This window comes from Arvicanthis niloticus, chromosome 10, assembly GCF_011762505.2.
Source record: "Arvicanthis niloticus isolate mArvNil1 chromosome 10, mArvNil1.pat.X, whole genome shotgun sequence".
Taxonomy (NCBI): domain Eukaryota; kingdom Metazoa; phylum Chordata; class Mammalia; order Rodentia; family Muridae; genus Arvicanthis; species Arvicanthis niloticus.
This window is the reverse complement of record NC_047667.1, coordinates 29,091,008-29,114,279: the sequence shown is the minus strand read 5'-3', so window position 1 is coordinate 29,114,279 and position 23,272 is coordinate 29,091,008. Positions and strand designations below refer to the sequence as shown.

The 23,272-nt window shown below is 33.2% G+C and overlaps 1 protein-coding gene across 4 annotated transcripts in view; it reads right to left on the bottom strand.

Annotated features, from left to right (window-relative positions):
- Kcnt2 (potassium sodium-activated channel subfamily T member 2) overlaps window positions 1-23,272 on the bottom strand; it is a 332,481-nt gene that overhangs the window by 113,654 nt on the left and 195,555 nt on the right. The gene's annotated exons all lie outside the window — the stretch shown is intronic.

The window sequence follows — 23,272 nt, the reverse complement described above, 5'->3', positions numbered from 1 at the left end:
ACTAAGGGTCCTCAACTCAAAAGTGGATAGGGTCCAGCTAGGAACCATAGCAAGGGGTGACTAAAACTCAGAGACATAAAAAAAAAAGAGTGTGAGAAAGGAGGACAGCGGAAAGGTGCCAGCCACATCTGCAGGGGACAAAGCTGCTTAGCTCAAGTATATTGTGACCATATGGGAATGATGGCCTAATATGACAGTTACATTATTTTTTATGTAGATCATATTTTTAGAAAGAGAAATAAACTATTGTTAATCTAAAGGCAACCAACCCCATACCAAGGATTCAACACTGGTATTAGAAATTAAGATCCCAGGAAACATCTACAAAATATATACATTTTTACACAAGAAATAGTAAAGTTACATAAAGGAAGGAAAAGAAGCTTAAAGTTGTAAGTGAGATTTAAAACTGTAAAAAGAATAAACACTGTGAAATATAGGCAGAAAAAAAAACAAGGTTGACTTCAGAAATGATACAGCAATTGTTCTGCTATGAATGTTAATAGGGTGCCTTTCTGTTAATGTTGTTGTCTAAATGAAAGAAGTGCTCATTTCTTAATTTTGTGTAAAATTTGACTTCATTTCTCTTTGTTAGATTTCATGTGAGAAAGGTTATACTGGCTATAACTCATGATTTAGTCTAAAAGTGAAATATATCCTACAAAATTTCTCTTTTTGCAACCCCTTTCCTTCCCTTTAGCCCCTTTCTCCATCCCTCTCTTCCACTTTCAAATTACCAGTATGTTGAAATGCAAGTTGAGGAAGACTTTAAAAGTACATAGCAATGATATTTAGTGTTTTGCAAAAAGAGAGCAGATTCTATCTCCAATTTGAATGTTGAGATCTGTACAGCATTTTTGCAAAAGAACAGTGTATTTAAACCACCCTCTCAATATTTCTCAAAATAAAATTTCAATGTGCATGTCTAATCTGTGAGAGAAAAGCAACAAAGCTGTTAAAGGCAGAACACAGTTGCTTTAAGCTCACATCTTAGCAATGCATAGGGGACCCTGATTTCAAACTAACACTCGCAACATATGATCTGAGAAAATATATACACTTCATAACATAACATAAGACAGGACTTTAAAACTCCAAACTGTAACAGAAAATTTGGAAACTCAATTACCCATATGCACCACCACATGTACTTATTAATTTTAAGTAAGAGGCATAAACCATGTTTTTTCAAATAGAAGAACTTGAAAAACGTGTTGCATTGGTGACACTTTGAAAACGTCTCATAGTGTTTGCCTTTAAGTAGTTGAAAGTAACATATTGAGGCTTTCTTTGCTCAATAATTATCAGAAGTTTGGAGAGAATGGCTATGAGGTAATTTATGACACAGTCTATTGTTTTCAAGGCTGCACTATTTTTTTGCTATACTAAAATATTAGAATCCTCACATGACTCTTGCTCAGATAAAGGTCTGCAGCACCATCAGCCCTCTGTATTCAAGTGAATTTGCCACCAATACCACCACTTGAACACAAAAAAGCCATGGTCTCCATAGCCTCAGTATCATATGCTAAATTATCTACAGAAAAAAAAACCTGCATGTAAATTAAACTACACTTTATTATTTTTATTATAGCATGTGACTCACTGATATTGTTTCAAGATTTTGATCACTACTTACTACTAATGTCAACATCTATTTATGGCATGGCTATTGGTCCAAGCATCCCTATTTATATTGTATTTTCTTACTTATATTATTCACTGCTTACATAGGAACAATTCACGATTCATCAATAAGTATATTACCTATACTTTTTCATTAAAAGAAGTATTAAAATACTTAATGTACAAAGAAGGCACAAAAGCCAGTTATGGCTAACTGAATAAGGTTCATTGTTCAACAAGAAAAGCCAAAAAACTTCAGACTGATCCTAGAACCCATTTAAAAATAAAGGGAGAGAACAGGCTCCACAAAGTTTTCACTTAACCTTCATCTATATGTATGTTGAATAAATGTCTTCTAATGGATTCTTCCACACAGTAAAATCATGATACAACTCTTACTGTTAGTATTACTACTACTAATTCCATATACTACTAATAATAATTATACAAGCTATAATTAAAATCAGTTCCTTAGATGAGGAAAGCATATATTTATTATTAATTCACTGTTACAAAAGTAGTAAAATGATCATTCATGGGCAAAATATATCTTTAATCCCCGTGGATAACAGACAATAAATTACAATAAATTGTAATGATAGAATATCCAATTAGATAATAATATTGATTAGCAAGGGTAACAACGTGTTAAAACTCAACCCACGAAAGGCAATCTCCAAAATGAAGTTGACACTATCTATAGACCTCATCTTTAAAGCCTAAATACATCTCAAGTGTTGGGGGCCGACTTTTAGCAGAAAGCGGCTATCAGCTTTGCAGCCATCTTGAGCCATATACCCTGACACGAGACTTGTATTACAATAGCCTACAACAACTGAGCACACTCCGATAATCTTGGTTTAGATACCTTGGGTGTGTGAGATTAAAGGTGTGTGAGATTAAAGGTGTGTAATTTAAGAGTTTGACTTAGAAGTGTAGAGATCAGATTTAGAGACAAGTCCTAAGGGCATGATTAAAGGTGTGACCAAAAGGCATGGCTTAGAAGTGAGACATATAAAAGGCAGAGGCAGATGGCAGAGAATTAGACATTAGGGAGACACAGAAGAGAGAAAGATATACTTCAGAGAGTACAACTTGGAACTAGAAATTAGGTTAGAGAGTACAACTTGGAGTAGGAATTAGGCATTAGGTAGCAGGCACTTGGAAGAGAACTTGGAAGAAGTAACTTGGAACTTGGAGGCACTAGGGACTAGGAACTTAGAACTTGGGACTTGGAGAGAAGAAGAGAGACTGAAGAATAAACGGGATTGAAACACACTCTGTCTGACCTCCATTCTTCGAGTCCGCCCTCACTCCCTCTCTCTTGCTGAACCCCGACCCAAGGACCGGACTGGAATACAGTGGCCGCCAAACTCAGGGCAGCCCGGGCCTCAACATTTTGCTTGGGCCGCGACATTTTTGGCCGCCCGAGCGTGAGACTAGTGTGGTTCCCGGGCGGTGGTGGTGCACGCCTTTAATCCCAGCACTTGGGAGGCAGAGGCAGGTGGATTTCTGAGTTCGAGGCCAGCCTGGTCTACAGAGTGAGTTCCAGGACAGCCAGGACTACACAGAGAAACCCTGTCTCGAAAAAAAAAAAAAAAAAAAGATTCTGAAATATTTACCACCAAGCTGATGCTTCAGGTAAACTATGTATAATATGTTTTAAAAAGTTAAAGGAGTTCCTCCCTAATATTTACAAAGCCAAAGATCTGACCCTCAGCACTACTGAACAAACTTCAGTCTGAAGTTTTGGCTTTTCTTGTTGAACAATGAGAACCTTATTCAGTTAGCCATAACTGTCCTTTGGGCCTTCTTTGTACATTAAGTATTTTATTACTTCTTTTAATGAAAAAAAAAAATGTAGGTAATGTACTTAATGATGAACCATGAATTGTGCCTATGTAAAAATAAAAAATTAAATTAAATTAAAAAGAAACTGACATTATTCTATTATTCTACTCTCTGACCCTTATATCCAAATGTTGTATGATAGTCAGATTGTTGGTTCTACTTCTTAAGTCATTGTCTCTGAGCATTTGTGTCCACTGTTTAGTAAGGTTTTAGTCACTCTGAGATCCCTAAAGGTCAAGCAGCAGAATCCAGTGTTCCTTTTCAGGCATTGGAATGTCAACATTTCACACCTGTTGGTCTCTATAGATCAGAAATAGGAAACAATCCAATCTCAAACACCAAGTGTTTACCAATTAGAGATTGATGGATTGCCTTTGGGTTAGAGAAGAGGCATATGACCACTTCCCTAGTCAGTCAGTTCTAAGACCCCCATCTGGCACAGATCCATGCATGGCCTTTGTACATAAAGTCACCCACTGAGAGTTCATATGTCATCAACCTTGTTGATTTAGAGGGCTTTGTTTATTTGGTATCCTAAATCCCCTTGACTCTCACAGTCTTTCCTCTTTTTCTACCTCAGAGTTTCCTAGGCCTGGAGGGGAAGGATTTGATGGACACATCACATTGAGGGCTGAATGTTCCAAGGACTCTCACTCTCTGGGTAATATCTGGCTGTGGGGCTCTATTTGTTTCCATCTGGTGCAGGAGGAAGCTTCTCTGATAATAACTGAGTAAGCCACTAATTAATGAGCATAGCAGAATGTCATTAGGAGTCATTTTATGCTCTTATAAAATATTTCTAACAGTAGTATTTGGTTTGTATCCTAGGGCCCTGGGCAATCTAGTTTGAGAATCTTGGTTACCCAATCAGTGTTGATATGGGTTCTATCTCTTGGAGTGAGATTTAAGTTAATTTAGATATTTGTTAGTTCCTCTCACAAGCTTTATACCACCATCACACCAGCATATGCCACAGGCAAGACACCATTGTAGATCAGTTTTATAGCTGACTTGGTGTTTGTTTCTGCTTCAGTAGCTTGCAAAGTACCTTCCTGTACCAATGACAGTAAGATGTAGGGGGAAAGACTCTTGACCCTGTTCATTGATTTATGAAAGCGTTGTCTTCAGCAGTGGGCCTTAATATCATGCAGAGTTTAACATATAGTTTTGGAACATCCTGGGTGGCTTGAGATTTCCCATGGGGCTTCCTTGGCTATCTCAATTACATATAACACATTCTTAGTACTGAAAGCTTTATTTGGTGACAAGAGATGTCCAACTGGGACTCTATATCCCCTATATCTCCATTATTTGGCTATTTCACTTAAATCACCTTCATATATGTATATAATTTAAGAAGTTTGTACTATATTAGGTTTCTATACTTTTACTCAAATTGTCATCAATTTAGGCTGCCTCTCCTCATATTACTTCTCCTATTCCCTCTTCCTCAACAGTCTCCACTTAATCATTCTGTTTCAGAATCACCTAATGTATAACTTATTATATATATTTCTTTATTTCCCTTTCCAATGAAGGTATATCTGCCCCACCCTGACATGTTTACTCTATACCTAACTTCTGTGGTATTGACTTAACAGCTACTATCTACACAGCAAGAAATATACACCAGAAGAAAAGGAACTAATCCACAACAACTGGTGATGGTGTAATGGGATGGCTGCATGTAGAAGAATGCATATAGATCCGTACTTTATCACCCTGCACAAAACTAAACTCCAAATGGATCACAGACTTCAACATAAAACCAGATATACTGAACCTGGTAGGAAAAAGTAAAGTGGGAAATAGCCTTGAACAAATTGGTACAAGAGATGAGTTTCTGCCCAGAACATCATTAATGCAGTCACTAAGATCAACAACTAAGATCAGATCTCATGAAGCTGAACAGTGTATGTGGTGAAGGACACCATCATTCAAACAAAATGGCAGCCTAAAGAATGGGAAAAGATTTTTACTATCTATACATACAATATAGGGCTAATATCCAAATATATAATGAGTTGAATAAAAAAAAAATACTCAGATACCAAGAAAAAAATAACTCAAAAATGGGAAACAGACCTAAATAGAGAATTATCAAAGAGTAATTAATATGGGTATGAAACACTTAAATAAATGTTAAATACTCTCAGTCATGAAAGAATTGTAAATTAATACTACTTTGAGTTTTCATTTTACAGCAATCAAAATGGCTAAGATCAATAAAACAAAATATGTGTTGTGTGGCAAGGATTTAGAGACAAGGGAACAACACTTATCCATTTCTGGTAGAACTTCAAACTTGCACAGCCCACTTGGAAATTAGTGAGGTGATTCTTTGGGAAAATGGGAATCAATTTATCTCAATATCCAGCTATACTCCTCTTCAGGATATACCCAAAAGACACTTCATGCTATCACACCAATACTTGCTCAACTATGTTTATTGCTGCTCTATTAATACTAGCGAGATATTGGAAACAATCTTGATGTCCCTTGTCAGATGACTGTGGTACATTTACTCAATGGACTCCCACCCTTTAAAAACTTTAAATTATGGAATCCTTTGGAACTAGAAAACAAACAAACAAACTAAACACTATATTGACTGATTCTGTGTGTCAACTTGACACATGCTAGTGTTATCACAGAGAAAGAATTCTCAGTTGAGGAAATGTGTCCATGAGATTGAAGTTCAGGGGGTGCCAACACTGTGCAGGTAGTCCTGGATTCTATAATAAGGCTGGCTGAGCAAGGGAGAAGAAATCAGCCAGTAAACAGTAGCCTCTATGGTCTTTGCATCAGCTCATGCCCTGGTTTCCAGCGCTACTTGAGTTCCTGTCCTGACTTCTTCCAATGATAAACTGTGCTCTGGAAGTATAAGATGAATAGATCTATTCCTCGCAAACTTGCTCTTTTGGTTTTGGTACTTCTTCCACAACATTAGAAACCTTAACTAAAACAAAACATGATGTTTATTCATTTATATGTGGAAACAAACTTTATAAATGCAAAAACGTTTTTTAAGAATTTTCCATATTTGGGTGGCTGGGGACATGGCTCAGTAGGTAAAGGAGCTGGGTTATGCAACCATGTTGATCTGAGCCAAAGTCCAAGTATAGCATCAAAAAAAAGGAAAAAAGAAAAGAAAAAAAGAAATACAAAGATAAAAGAAAGAAAGAGAAAATGAAGAAAAGAAATCCAAACACCAAACAAAACAGCCAGGTTGTTCATATGTACCTGTGATGCCTGTCTTCAGACAGATCTCAGCAACTAGCCATTTTAGCCCAAGCAATAGCCACCAAGTTCAATAATGAGCCCCATCTTAAGAAATAAAGCACAAAGTAATAGAACAGGATAGTTGATGATCTCTGGCCTCTACACAGCTGAATACTTGCATCACAAAAAAACTGCATATTACACACACACACACACACACACACACACACACACACACACACACCCTTGCTTGATTAAAGGATTGGTATAAATAAATCAAATTCAGATTTACATTTCTGAGCTAAGCAATGACATTTACTCTCCTGGGCTAAGGGAGTGTCTTCCTAATGTGTTTTGATATCTTGCAAATCACCTATGTTCTGAAACTTGTTAACTGATATCCTGCTGCTCAAACCTGATGGTAAGTCACGTATAGCTGCTCATAAATTAGTAGTCGATAAAAATAAAACTTCAGTTCCTCTATCATACTGTATCAGTAGCTGTACTGTATCAGTAATGATTGTGATTACTGGCTAACAAACAGGGCAAGACTATCCACTTCAATGATCACCACTTGTCTCATTACTTAGCCTTCTTCCTCTGTGAGATGGGTCTCATGAATACTAAAATAAGTAGGATGTATTTCTAAATCATCAGAATATCACTCTCCAACAGTCAGAACTTAGACAAGCTTCCTAACATAATGTACCATTCCTGTGCACCTTCTCTGTCATATGGCAGCTAAAAATGTTCATCTGTAACAACAATAAAAAAGGCATAACATATGGGGATGAATACACGCTCAGGAGTAGCTGTGGAGGTTTTCAAATGTTATGTTCTTCTTACTCTAGCTCTATTTTCTTAGCCAAATAGATGGAAATGATTAGGAAAAGGTGGGAAAATAGAGGTTGCAGATAATCTGTTGTTTTCCTGTGTTGTTTTCTTTAGCTTCTCCACAATTCATGAAAATTAGTCTAAGGATACGGCTTATTTGTTTAAGTGATTCTCTTACTAGCATAAAAAACTAGTTTCAATTCTGAGAACACAAGGGGAAGAAAAATAATCTTAATGTAGTGATTCACACATTCTAGCCTAGCACATGAAAGCAGGGATAAGAGGATTAGTCTGACTACTGGCCAATGAACCTTGTCCTTTGCAGACCTCAGGCCACTGAAAGATACCTGCTCTAAAACCAAGGAGTACAGCTTCCTGAGAAGTATATCCAAAATTAATTTTTGGCCTCCATGTATAAGCATATACACACACTCATACAAGTGATGTGATAAGGGAAATAGGAAAGGGGAAGCTCTTTAGTGGGGTGAGAATGAGGTAAATACAGGAGGGATGTGAATTAATTAACAATAAGAGTATCTAAAAAAAAAGCCACAAAGTATCATAATAAATATTCACTATTTACCTAAAAAATCCCCAGACCATATGTAATTCCATGTATGAACTATTTACTCAAGTGGGCTGACCATGTTCCCACCAAGAGCCTAAGACCACCTAACAAAACCCTCAATATCAGACATGAGAAGCCCTCTTTTGACTGGTTGGCCAGGGTGGTCTAAGAAGCGCCTCAAACCTATATCTTACTGCTGCATTTGGTTAGTACCCAAAGGTGGAAAATCTATCACTATTACTGAAGACACCATGTACTTCAGAAATAGCTCAGAGAACTATGAGCTAGAATTGACCTGAAAGGCTTCTTCCTGAGGATTAGTGAAAGGATACACCTAATCCTGTAGAGTCTTGATGCCACAACAAGGATTGATGATGGGGTGGGAGTAACACAACCTCCCAGAAGCAAAGGTAACAACAGATGCGAAACTATGAGGGGGGACCGAGAGGGAAATATGTGCAATGTAAATAAATATCTTTTTAAAAGGTAGCTTGCAAACTTCCAAAGGTAGCAGATATGTCAACATTCTATAATGCCTATGAACCACATTATATATTGGATGGCAAGATAACCTTAAGAGTACATTATGGTACATATCATTGTCAATAACTAACTAGGTTTTTATTGAATATTGTATTTATTTACATTTCATATGTCATCCTCTTTTCCCTCTCCCCCCTCCACCCAGAAACCCCCTACTCCTTTGTGCTTTTATACCATTTTAATTACATGCAGGTATTAAGCTCAGCTCTACGTTGAAGAACTAGCAATACAATAGATCCAAATAGTCAAGAAACAAGCAAGACAATAAACACAAATAGTCAAAAAACAAGGAAGGCAATAAACAAAGTTCTGTGATCACTTTCATGATCACTATTTCTAAGGGCTTATTAGGGTGACCAAAATATATGAGCCTACCTCTCTGTCCTAGTGCAAAGTCAGTTTTATGTCTGAAGCCTACTTCCTTGTTCTAGTCTAATATTTAGATGCCTTCCTAAAATTACTTATTTGTTCTAGCCTAATGTCAGATTCCTACCTGAAGTCCATTTTCTTATCCTTGGCCAATGTCATATTCCTACCAAGCAGCCCAACTCCTTGTCCTCTTGCCATGTAGTCCCAAAAGCTCTCCGCCTCTCCCTCTTTTTTATTTTATAAACAAGACTTAGCCTGTCTTAGGTCATTCTAACAAGAGTGCCTTCTTTACCCATCATAACACCTCTCTGGATATTTTAACTTTGCATAGTAAGATTATGAATTTAAAGATGCTGCTCTGCTGAGCATTGATGCAGCAGATGCTGCTAATAAAATTGTTCATGGCCTGAGGTCAGTATTTCCATTTTGGCCAAGCTTCAAGCATGGCATATATAGCTTGATTATTCTAGCCCTTTTTGTCCTGGGAATACTTTTATTCATGCCCATTGTGTTAATAAAGCTTGTCTTTAACAACATCAAAATGTTGTCAGCCAAAGAACATGACTTGAAACTGAAAATGGGCTCCCAACAGAGTTATTAACTTAACAGGCTAGCAAGCCAGGGATGGCTAAAATTCTGCACAGAGCCTTATCAACCTAAGAATAAAGTTCATTGCTTTTGATAATGCATATTCCATGACAGGTAAGGAAGGCATTCTAACTATTTTCTAATTGGACTTACAAGCCAATCAACAAAAAGGAAGCCATGACAACTAAGCACAAAAGAATCTAGCTAAATACACAGTGCTAGTTAAGACATGGTTATTGGAAGAGAATATGCTACCTCTAATTTGCTAAACCAGCATAAACTTTAACATAAACATAAGCATAAACATCTATCCTTATACTCACAGAAACATATAGTCTTCATTCTCACCAAGGAAACTTACAGAAACCTATAGAAAATCACTACAACCAACCAAATTCAAAGTTATAGAGCCACGTTTCAATGATACATCTACCAAACAACTTTAACACCTAAAGCTCAGGAAACATTGTGGCAGGGAAGGCAGAAAGATTGTAAAAACCAGAGCAATATGGAGTATGATCTGAGATTGTGTCTTCTAGCAACGTCACAAGTTACTCCCATAAAATATCACGAACATTATTGCCCAAATGTGAGCCAAAATAGGACAAAAAAACAATGGACATGCCAAAGAAGATGAGGAAAAGCCCATGAGACTTCAATCCTATACAAAGAACTATTGGCAACTGAGAAAAGCTGCAAATGGAAAAGATTGTCTTTGCCAGGGAAGAATACACCAATTGGTTATCCAGTGTTGAATGGTTAGCCCTGAAAACATATATATATATATATGTAACATTATATATGTACAACAACACTTAGTGAAAGAAAAGAGCCATGAATTTGAAGAAGTTTGGGGAAGGGTATATAGGAGAATATTAAGGGAACAAAAAGAAGACAAAATGTTGTAATTATGTTATAATCTCAAAAATAGCTAATAAAACCAAAATTAATTTAACAATTTTCTTTCTAAAACCATCATGCAAAATGTATAGGCCATAGAGAGTTATCACACATAAATGCATCTATGCATAAACTTGTAAGTTGGACTCAACTGACTATCTCTGGCATTTGTTAGAGTTATGGAAAGCTCACAAACTCAGAAAGAAGATACATCAGACTGTGACAAATGGTTATACAAAGGCTGGGCATGAATTTTTAGAAGAATATAATTTAAGATGGTAGTAATGAATGATTTGTTTGTTTTTATTGTTTTATTTTTAATTTAGAATGTTAAAAAGTACAGTGAAATACGTCTTGTTTCATAAAATTATTTAAATTCTGTAATTTCTGATCCATAAACCTGTGCTTTTTCCATAAACAAAAATCTTTTTCAACTTCTTTAATATATTAATGTTTACATTATACAAGTCTTTACATTGTTTATTTAGAGTTAGTTGAATATATTTTGAGGATCTTGCAAAGACATTGCTTCCCTAATTTCTTCAGTCCATTTGTTACACGAAGTGTCATTTGTGCATAGAAAGGCTACTTAGCTTGAGTGTTAATTTTGTGTTCTGTACTTTACTGAATGTCTTTATAAACTTTAGAAGCAACCTAGAAAACGAATGTTGCATGTTTTCTCTTACATGTGGATGTTAGCTGTTAAGGTTTAGAAATGTGTATTTCTATCCAAATAACTGCAAAGAGTGGGTAGCTAAGAAAGGTGGAGGGAATCATCCAAGGAAACATAAATATAATATAGTGTTTTAAGAATGCAAAATGAAAACTGGAACAGGAGGATTAGTTGGAGAGGCAGATGGGTAAAGGAAGAAATATTAGGAAGAACAACGAACACTAAAATGACTTTGAAAAGCCCTACTAAAACCTACTAGAGCCTCCTACTGTAGCATCTCAAGGTTTATATATGGTAGCTTCCTAAGATATATACGAAAGTAGTTTGAATGTAGTCAGGATATAATTGTGAAACAATTCCTCAGCTACACATATTATGCCATCAAGTAAAACTTCCAGCACCAGAAATGGGCTAAATCTTTTAGAGTCATTGACTAAAGATGTCTCATAGACTCATCACTGGCTATTTCCAATTATGGCAAGTACACTTAGGTAAGGTGGATCATGTCTTGAAAGCCCTGCATCATTTTATATTCTGTCCTCTTGTATGACTTAAAAGTATAATCTTTCCCCATATGGTTGCTAGGCAACAGTTCATAGAAAAGCAGTAATCAGAAACAATAACTAAGCCAACACAGTCCTAGGTTTTGATTATAGAAATCAAACATATTTCAGGAAAGATATATTAAATAAAGTCATAAACAGAGTTGAGACAAAAACATTGCTATATTAAGCAAAACCATAAACAGAGTCAAGACAAAACAAATGCTATTCTTTTATTTTAACAAGTAAAACTTCTTATAACAATAACTGAATTGTAAAATTTCTCACATATTGTTTTGCTCAATATATTCTGTTTCTACATGTAAGTAGATTGAGAACTAGGCTTACATATCAGTTTAATAAGAACAGATAGCATCCAACAATTGTGATTGAATTTTTTTATACCTATTGCATTGATCAATAAGAATTTCTGGGGTTTTCACACATCAGAGATTTAGTCAGCTCTAGTAATATCCTACATTCAAATGCTAAATGACTAAACACAGACTTAAGTAGACCTTTATGTCATTTCATCTCACAAGATCTAAATATAAGTATGTTTATTAACTATGAAAGTGTTCATAAATATAAGTATGTTTATTAAATATGAAATTTTAGATTCCCAATATTCAGTAAAACACTTGGCAATTAATTCATTTGTACTTGGTTTAAAATGCATGTTTGCATTTTTATGATTGCTTTAATTATTTTAATGTAAGTTTGACTTCATCACACTAAATGAATATTCAAATAAGTCAAATATACTTTAGTCTACATTAAAAATTTTAGTTATAATGTATTATAGTTATCAAATTTAAGTTCTAATGTATTATAACTCTTAGTGTTTATTAACCTCTAATGTTAATGTTTTTCAAAATTACTGTTCTCAGAAATGTAATCCTTTTGGTTTAACTAAAGAATTAACTTAAGTTCTTGAAATTTTATATTATAATAATCTCAGAGAGTATTTGTCCTTTATGATTAATAATGTATATATATTATATATGTATGCATATTATACATTTACATGCACATATACATGTATGTATGTATGTAAATAAATATATATGTTCAAATAAAACTAAAATGACATAGTACATGTTAAAAGTATTCATGTATGAAAGAAAATATTGAAGAGAGCAGTATAATTCAGTGTATTTGAAACTGGCTAAAATGTATGCTCCAAACTACACTGAATTTTATATAAATTTAAATTTGATTAATGAACCATTGAAAGAGATAGGAAACATTAAAAAATTTTTCTTCACCTAAAGCATCAGACTGGTTAAAATTTATATATGCTAGACAAATAGCACCATCTGCTGTAAAATTGTTATGATAGAAAACGTGGCTATTACATTTCTAAAACACCTACCATATAAAAGATGTTTGTGGAGAAATATTTTCATGTTTATTTTTCAGTAAAACATGTAACTTGAATATGATTATTTAAATATCACATTTAAAGATATTTTAAAAGAGCTCAAAAATGATGTTATACCACACAAATACTATGATGTAAATATTAAAAAGTAAATATTTGCAGGTACTCAAAGAAGATATAATGAAAGTTTTTGCCTGCTATGATGAATTTTTTTAAAGCATCATTAAGGAGATGATATTTAAACCACAATACTAAGGATATTTCAAATAAAATAGAAGAAAGTAGAAGAAATCTATATAAGCAACTTCATTAAAAGTCAAATTAGAGAGGAAAGAGATATCTATTTGTTTATGAACAGCAATTAGGGATGAAATTTGAAGATGAATTAAAGAGAAATCTTTCACATGTGTAGGCAGGTTAGGAAGCAATGGTCTTCAGCAAAGAAATGAGCAGAACTCCTTTAATTATATTCAAATACAAATGAAAAAGACAATAAATAATAGAGCAAAATAAATTAATACTTTGAAAACATAGTTAAGGGCATTTGCTTGTATTGTTTCCCATATGTGTAGAAATTAAAAAGTGAGTGAAAATCTGAAGTGGTAACTTTAAGAGTGTGTAGAAAGTGATTTGATTTGTACAGTTCAGTACAAGACTGGTACAAAAACAAGCTAATGCAATCGGGATCCATGTATGATTCTGCTAGAATGCAAATTAGTCTCGATGCTTTCTGAAGAGGCAGTCTACTGATGATGCAACTAGAATCATGGCAATATCCAATTGTCACATACATATGTATGTTGTATGTATGTATGTATGTATATATATATATATATATATATATATATATATATATATATATATGTGTGTGTGTGTGTGTGTGTGTGTGTGTGTGTGTGTGTGTGTTTGTGTGTGTGTGTGTTTGTGTGTGTGTGTGTATGTGTGTGTGTATATATATATATATATATATATATATATATAGTCAGCATGTTAATAATTTCAAAATATGAAAAATTCATGTGAAGCATTAAAATAATTTCTAAATTTGATGGTGAAGAATTGCTCAGTGTCAAGGACCTTCTTGAAATACCTGGTAAATTGAATCTTATCCAGTAGGATTTTACTTTGTTTTATTTTTTCAGTAGATCTCAAGAGGAAAGGGAAATCTAATTACATAGAATTATGTTTGCTTTTTTAAAAATATGCTATATATATAGAAAAATGAATATGTTAGTATGATGTTGACTGAATAAAGAAACAGTCTGTAAATTTTGTGGTATTTAAATCAAGCAAAATATAATGGGACAGAATATCCATACCAATGATGTATTCCTGTTTATGCATTTAGCACTCTGAGATGAAAAATTGGGTTTTTCCTTTTGAAATTTCCAGTCCCTGTCAACATATGCAGTTCAGTATAAGGCTGGTGCAAAAACAAGCTAATGCAATTGGGATTCATGTATGATTCTGCTATAATGCAAATTATTCTAGATGCTTTCTGAAAAGGCAGTCTACTGATGATGATGCAACTAGAATCATGGCAATATACAATTGTCACATATATGTATGTTGTATGTATGTATATATATATGTATATATATAGTCAATATGTTAATAATTTCAAGATATGAAAAATTCATGTAAAGCATTAAAATAATGTCTAAAGAAAATAAAGATAAGAACATACTTTATATCTGAGTACACATAGCATTGGATATAATAGAAAATATGCCAAATGCTAGTCATAAATGTTGAATATTAAAATAAAGTATGTAATATCTCACTCATTTCCCCTTCCTCCTCCCTCCTTAATTGAATGTGGGATCTTCCAACCACACGCATATGAAGAATGCACTATACAACTGAATCACATTTTTAGTCTGTTTCTTCTATTAAAGAACACATATTCTGTAGATGAAGCAAAAGGATTCAAATTCTGACTCCACCATTTGATATGTAGCATCAATGGTTTTCTTTTTCTTTCTGATTCTTTTTTTCATTTCTTTGTTTCTGTTATTTGCTTCAGATTTTATACATATATATTGGAAAATTTATAGAACATGCCTGTAGCCATCAGCTTCCAGAATGACCAGAAATGGATCATCTGTCTTTGTCTCCATATCTTCTATTATGGAATAAGGAAACATGCATATTTGATAAAATGCTGCAGGAAGAGTGTACTCTTCAAGGTTATGTATTAAACATGGTGATTTCTGCTTCATTGTCTTCTGTATCACCTTCTCTAGGAAAAATCAGCTGTTATACACTAAGGGCACTAAGGAAACTCTAAAACATGTCCACAAAGTAAGACTTGGAGGCCTCCTAGTTTAGCTAAGTTGAACTCTCAACAGTGAGGGAACCACATTGGCAGTATTGCTTACTACCGTCAAATTTGGAAACAACTGCAGCCTCAATGACGTCTCTGCTGCAACACATTGCCCATGTTTTCTCTTCCAAACACCAAAACCATGAAATACATACCTGAGATAATAAACGCTTATTGATGCTTACAGCAGAAATGTTGAGTGTAATTATAAGGCAAGACATAATGAATGCTCTGCCTTACAAGACTTTAAAAAGAGTTGAGAAATCAAGCAGGAATATCAGCAGTCTTATAAAGTATGAATACACTGAATTGAACTGAATAAACATTGGTTATAAAATCACTACTGTGATTACATGGTTGCAATTATATTCCTTACATTATTTTTCATTAAAAGAAGAGGCAAACTACATAAAAAAATTAGAATTTATATAAGCGTAAGTCCCTAATTTGGGGACAGTCAAATTAAATTGTGTATCAAAATCTATATAAACATTTTATCGTTCATAATAAAAATATAATTTGTATACACATTTGTCCCTTGGTTAAATAAAAACATACATAGATTGATATAAATAATGTAGATAATATAGGTGATACAGACATATGAATACTTAGATAAATGATAGATAAATTCATTGATAAATAGAAAGATAGATAAATACATAGATACATAGATAGGTACATAGATACATAAAAATAGATAAACAGATAGAGGATACATAGATTATACTAGCATTGTAACATTTTTAAATAGCCACAAATTTATATATTTCCTTATTTTCCATTTCTAATTTGAATCATACTTGGAATTTTCAAGGAGGAAGGTGCTATGGGCAGATTTATTGGGTTCATTGCTTATTATTTATTTCACTGAACAGCTTGAAAAACTAAATGAGAACTTGGCACCATGAAAGTACATATATTAAATTATCAACTAGGATTCATTACTTAAAATGTACATCTATTAACAGTGATGTTTGATTTAAAATAAACATATTCTAATACATATGTAAAACTCTCATATCTAATTCTAGTTACAAAATGTTTCCTATTTAAATTTACCAATTCTATTATTTTATTATGTCACAAACCTTTAATAATCTTGAAAGATAATTTAAAAAAACAAAATCTATGAAGAAATTAAAGGCCCTCATTATCAATAACCCATCTTCTAGCAGCACGTCTAATAAAAATGACATATGTAAATTACTATATGTATATGTAATAAAATTGTTACCTTTTCCCTCATTTGAGTAATTCATATCTTGTTTCTTCTGTAATATTTTATATCTGATGTGATTTTAGCAAATGTTTACTTTTAATCAATACTGAATTCCACCAGATAACGTATTTCCTATAGCCTTTACTCCATGACTTTGAATTTTGTTTGTTTTTACATTTATTTCCACCAAGAATATAATAGAAGTCCTCACAGTTGAGTTTCTGGTTTGCTGAATTTTGTTTCTGTTACTGTTTCAGGAAACAAAAGGAAAGCACTCCCACACTCTATCACCAAGGCACTTTTCAATTTGCTTTCAGTAAGACACCATGACAGCACCCTTTGGTCAACTACCCTTTAATCAATAAAAGAATGAAGAAAACCTTCAACTTAGATTACTGTTTTCTTTTTCACCTAATTTCTGCGTTCTTTCCAAACCTCACTTCTTAAAATTCTCTTTGAAGGCACACATTAGCTTTGTCTGATTCCATGCAACTTCCCTCATTATTTTTTTTTACCTCAGTTTTCTATTATTTCCATGACCTACCCACTGCTGTGTCTTTTTGTAACTTAAAAGCCCATCCACTTTCTTCTCTAGGTAATTTATATATAATTTCACCGTTTGTGTATGATTTTCTCATGTGAACCATTACATTTGCTTCCATTTTTTTTCTTAAACTAATCATACAGGTGTATATTTGTTCTATATCTTTTTTAGCAAGATATAAGCTTCAAAAAAGCATAACTTTTTTCTTTCTAATTGATTGATTTCAGCAACTTGATTTGATTATTTCCTTCTGTCTACTCCTCTTGGGGGTATTTTCTTCTTTTTTCCCCAAAGCTTTCAGGGGTAATTTTAAATCATTAGTATAAGAATTCTCCAATTTCTGTATGAAGGTGCTTAGTACTATGAACTCTCCTCTTAGTACAGCTTTCAATATGTCCCATAAATTTGAATATGTTGTGCCTTCATTAAATTTTAGAAAGATTTTAATTTGTGGAATAATTTTTACATTGGTTTATATAAAGAAAAAGACATCAATTTTCACATGTGTGTGTTTTGTGTGGGTGTGCATGTGTAAATCTTGGTGGTGTACAGACAGGGTGACATGTACCTTAATCAAATTGTTAGAAGTTCCTGCTTATTGGCAATTTTGTCACTATTTTATTTAAATATTACCTTATAAAATATTCACAATTCATTTTAATTCTTTGAAAATTAAGTCAATTATTTTGGTAGAATCCACCAAATAAATTCAAGGCCTGTCTTCTATTTATCTATTTGTTGTATTAATCTTTGAGATAGTACTGTACTGTTAGGCAAAAATTCTTACATGACTTTAAAGATTCTGGCCTTCTCATATGCTTATATTGTATAATACCCTTGAGTGTGCGTGATGGATATATTGTAGGGGTACACTCAATGCAGCAAGGATACATTATTTATTTTTGATGTGAATGAAAAGATTTAACCGTAAATAAATGCTGGCAGCCCCTACTGTTAAAGAGCCGAAGCTACAAAAGATGTTACCCTGTGCTCTAGAAGAAATAAAACTATCGTTTTTAGAATGGAGCACAGGGTAGGGAACAGATGGCTCCTTTTAGAAGAAGAATCTCCAGTTCTAGGATTAAAAGTAATCAGTATCTGTTAACAAGTGTTCAGGAAGGAAAGAAAGGTTTCCCTCAGATGTTCGTATTGTTGACTGCACATTCTTGGTCAATTATCTGTGATAATCAAATATGAGAAACTAAGCAACTTAGAGATAGTGAATTCATAGCATTTTAATTTGTCATGAAAGTAGTATTTTATGATCAAGGCAAAAGTAGTGTCAACCAATTTCCAGTAGCTATACTGCAGAAATGCATCAATCTTGCTGGGCATACCTCTTTCCAAATACATGTGTTTCCTTCCATCAAGTGTCTAGGTATGAAGTTCTCCTTGCCCTCCTTGAGCTTTGGGGATAATTCTGCCTTTTCTTGTTTGTTTTTGGTTTGTTTTTTGTTTAATTGTTTTGCGTTTTTCTTTTTTCATTTGTTTGGTTTTTTTGCTTTTGTTTATTTTTTCACAGAGCCTTTAGATGTTTCAACTTAATGACTAAAATACTAACTTTCAAAAAACATATAAGACATACTTATTTTATTTTGTTTACTTCATCATTTATCTATTCTTTAAGAATTCTTACATATGTATTTAAACATGAAGCTTATTTGAACTTATACATCTGAAAAATTCATAATACATTTTGAAGGGTGCTGTATTATATAGTATTGAGTTATATACTATTAACATTAAATATCCCCACTAGATCTTTGATTTTTCTTCTGCTTTCTGCATTTTCTGTATAGCAGTGAAGCAAAAATGCTGGTAGTCAGCCACTACATCTTTCTTGGAGAGATCAAGCATGTGAGAGACTCAGAATCTAATGTGCAGACACCAAAGCAGCTATTAATCAACTAGCAAAGGGATCTGTTAGAAAACTCATCATTTGTGAGGATATAAAAAATGAGAGTTGCAAAGAGAAAACAGAGTGTTTTTACTGTTTTGGGTTCTCACAATCGATGAAGAAATAAATGAAATGTTTTATGAATCTGTTTTCACTCTTGTTTTCTATTATCACCACGTCAATTCAATTCTCAGCATCTTTCACCTGAACAGTCATAATAGTTTCCTAAATAATCATTCCTAGGAGAATCTTTTTATCCTTGCCACTCAATTTAATATTTCCTACAGTTACGCTTTTATCCAATTTAAACTGAATGTCTTTTCCTCAGACTTTTATCCTCTCTTCTCCTTCAGAAAATTTCTATTCTGTAGTAAATGATAATCCATAGATCACGTCTCTAAACAAAAAGACTTTTCAAAAAGACTTTGTCTCTAAACAAAAAGATTAAGACAATAAATAGTATGTTAAGTAAGCATCTCATACTATGTCAACTCCTGTTTGCTTAACGTCCAACTCTAAAGAATTCTCCTGGCATTAAAATTTTAATTTGAAGAAACCATCATAAACTAGCCAGAGAAACTAAGCATGGAGATGGAGAGACATGCTATCAAAAATAGAGAACAAAGACTTGAAGGTTACGACCTAGGTAAAAAATACAGAGTAAGTAGAAGTGTTTTCCTTTACTTCACTGGTTATTTTAAGAGTATGATACATAGAAAAATAAAGGAGAAAGTTTCTTTTGGAATAAAGAGCACACCATGCACATTTTATCACCAGTGTAGACAACAACAGATTGTTCCTAGAAGGATTCACAGAAACACTTTGTAAAAATAAATAAACAAGACACAAAGAACACATAAATGTTCTCCACAAAGCATGCATCTACAAGAATCAAGTCAAAGACTGAAGATTGTGGTTCAGTCTCAGACAGAAAATACCTGAAATTCTCCAAAGACAACATAATATTTTACTCCACTCAGATCTGTGAGGCTGAGTTTTTGAAAATTATACAAACATTTGAAATCATCATAAAACAGCATGAAAATGTTTTGAGTCAATTGAATTATAAGTGACCTACAAGAATACTACCTGATATGCCTATTGTAGAAGATCAAATTATTCAGGTGTTAAAGCAAATAAATTAAAGGGATGGCTACTTTATAAAAGTACATACCAAGCTTGCAAATGCCACTAAAGTGAAGAGCAAATGTTATGTTAAAAAATTACCCAGGAAGAATGATATGCACAAATATTTTACAGAAAAATTATTTATAGCATCAATATTTATTTATTGAAATAAAAAGGGTCATGTTTATATAAAATATTAAATATATAGAAATCTATAGAACATTGAGAATATACATTAGAATATAGCATGTCTCAATGTAAACAGTATTTCAATTTAAAACATTTAATAAAAATTAATGACGATAAAAGTTCAGAAAACACAAAAATTTTAACTGTAGACTTAAAGAATGTGTTGGAAGTACTCAAAATCTGAATGTGAAATGGTTTAATAGCATTTTTACTGAACTGTTCAGGGGTTAAAATTGTCAATGTACCTCTATAAAATAGAACAGCATGCTTCTCTGGAAAAGCTTATTAAAGTACAAATCTGCTATGCTTGTTTATACATATGTGTGTATGTATTATACATGTGTATATGTGGTTATGAGTGTGTGAATGCATACCTGTGCTTGTGTTTATAAATCTTTACATGTGTGTCTATAGGTATGTGTGTCTGTGTATGTATGTATCTGTGTATATATGTATCAGAACATGAGGTATATGCATCTGTTTTGGAGTAAGTATAAATCTGTGCATCTTTATATGCATATTTATGAGCAGAAAGACTAACCAAATAAAATAAAATGTCGACAACCACCGACTATAAATTTACTAAATAAAAACTTAATAACTTTTAAAGTGTAAGTTGCATTTTCCAAAACATCAAAGTGTCTCTGAATATTACTGAACATGGTCTTATGTTCAATAGTTAGGGTTTCATTTAGAACTATCAAGAACATTGAAGTTCAGAGGTTCTATATTTTTAAAGTGCATAAATATAAGACGTTGTCTTCTTTAGCAGGTTGCAGAAGCAAAGTTTAAGATGATGTCTATGTGGGTGTGATATGGGAAATGAAGAAATCACTCTGCTTGAAAATATCACACTTTACCATTTGGAGAAAGTCAAGCCTGCATAACCATATGCTATTTAGAAACAGCTAAGATAATTTCCAATATTTATATTGCTTGGGAATATTCCACACTCTCTTTTTTGGGTAGACAAATGTGAGGCACTGAAAAGTCTAATGCTTTACAAAAAAGAAATAAAATGTACATAATGTTAAAGATAAGATACAATCTTCATGGTTTTTTAAAAGTAAACTACTTCTCAAAGACATAAGAGTTGAATGTATATATTATTTACAATAATGTCTTTGCAATTGTAGTCATACTCTCTAATAAAATTTATAGCTTATAATACGGCCAACATACTATTAAATGTATACTTACTCTAGTTCATATCTAAATTGTATTGTAAGTATGCATTGTACTTACTGGAGAACAAACTCCTACGCCTCTAGGAAATGATTTATGACTTGATATAATTGTGAAGTAGAAAGTATTTCATTCAGTAAACACATTGAAATATTGGGTGTGATTTTCATTCATTAACTGCTGTCAGGTTATGTTATAAGTATAACAGCTTAATACATGGAAAGTAAAATTTATAGAAAATTCATAATTTCATTAACTATTTAATTTTTTTGTAAGCATTGCTTGGACTTGCAAGTATCATCTGCCAATTTAGTATCTTTGTCTGCTCTTTTGTGTTCTAAAGTAGAAACATTTTAGAAGACACAACAGTTAAAAGGAAATCAGATGAAAAAGAAAAGATAAATAACAGTTTACTTAAGGAATGGGATTAGAGGTTTAACATAAATTTACTTGTCAGGTAATTCCTATAACATTACCCTACCACATTTATATGCCTCATAATTAAATGGCAAGCAACTTTGTCAGTCAAAGAGACAAAACTTCTTGTAGATGAAGTTGATGAGTGGGAGAGAGCAGTAAAGCTGTAAAAGTAATTTGAGTTTATTCAAGGATTTCTTCTTTCTAGCAGGAAATACAAACCTCTCTCTCATTTTCCTCTTCTGTTGTGTATAGCCTTTTGTGTGTGTGTGTGTGTGTGTGTGTGTGTGTGTGTGTGTGTGTGTTGGTCTGTGTGAATGTGTTTTCAGGCTTTTATATTAATTTGGAATGCAAATGTGAGAGGAAATTATGAGTTTCATTTCAGTTTGCTTAAATATTGAGCTGTAGCTTCATGTCTGTATCTGAACTGAATGGTCATAATATTTTTGCATTTTTCATTGGAGAAAAACTTATTTATGAGTTAATAAAAAATATGAAGTCAAAAATTTGCTCTAGATGATTCTACATTAAATATTGATGCTGATGAGGCTTTATTAGAATTATTGGACAGAAATAAGGTAAGCAGAGAACATAAGATGTCACATAATCACATTCTCTCTCACTCTTAGCTATGGAATTCTGTAGTAATTTGTGTAATAAGCTTCAGTGCCAAATGTTACAAACAAAAATATTGAATTATTAAAAATCTTTCTGAATGAAATAGATTTGTCATAGCCATATCTAAATCACCATTTGAATTTTAGTTTCTCATAGCTGACAAAATAGAGGAGTTAGAGAAAGGACTTAAGGAGCTGAAGGGTTTTGCGACCCCATAGGAAGAACAAGAATATCAAGCAAGCAGAACCCCCAGAGCTCCCAAAGACTAAACCACCAACCAAAAGTACATGTGGAAGCTATCCATGACTCCAGCTGCTTATGTAGCAGATAATGGCCTTATCAGGCATCAATGGGAGGAGAGAGTTGTTGGTCCTATGAAGGCTGGATGCCTCAGTGTAGGGGAATGCTAGGGTGGGGAGGCAGGAGTGGATGGGTGGGTGGGGGAACACACTCATAGCAGCAGAGAAATTGGAGATGTGTCAGGGAGTTTTTGAAGAGAAAACCGGGAAAGGGGATAACATTTGAAATGTAAAAAAAGAAAATATCCTAGAAAAGAAAAAAATATAATCCAAAATGAAAAAAATATTAAAAACTACAAAAGAAAGTTAGTTTCATCTATAGAACAAAAAAAACCTGGTCATCCCAA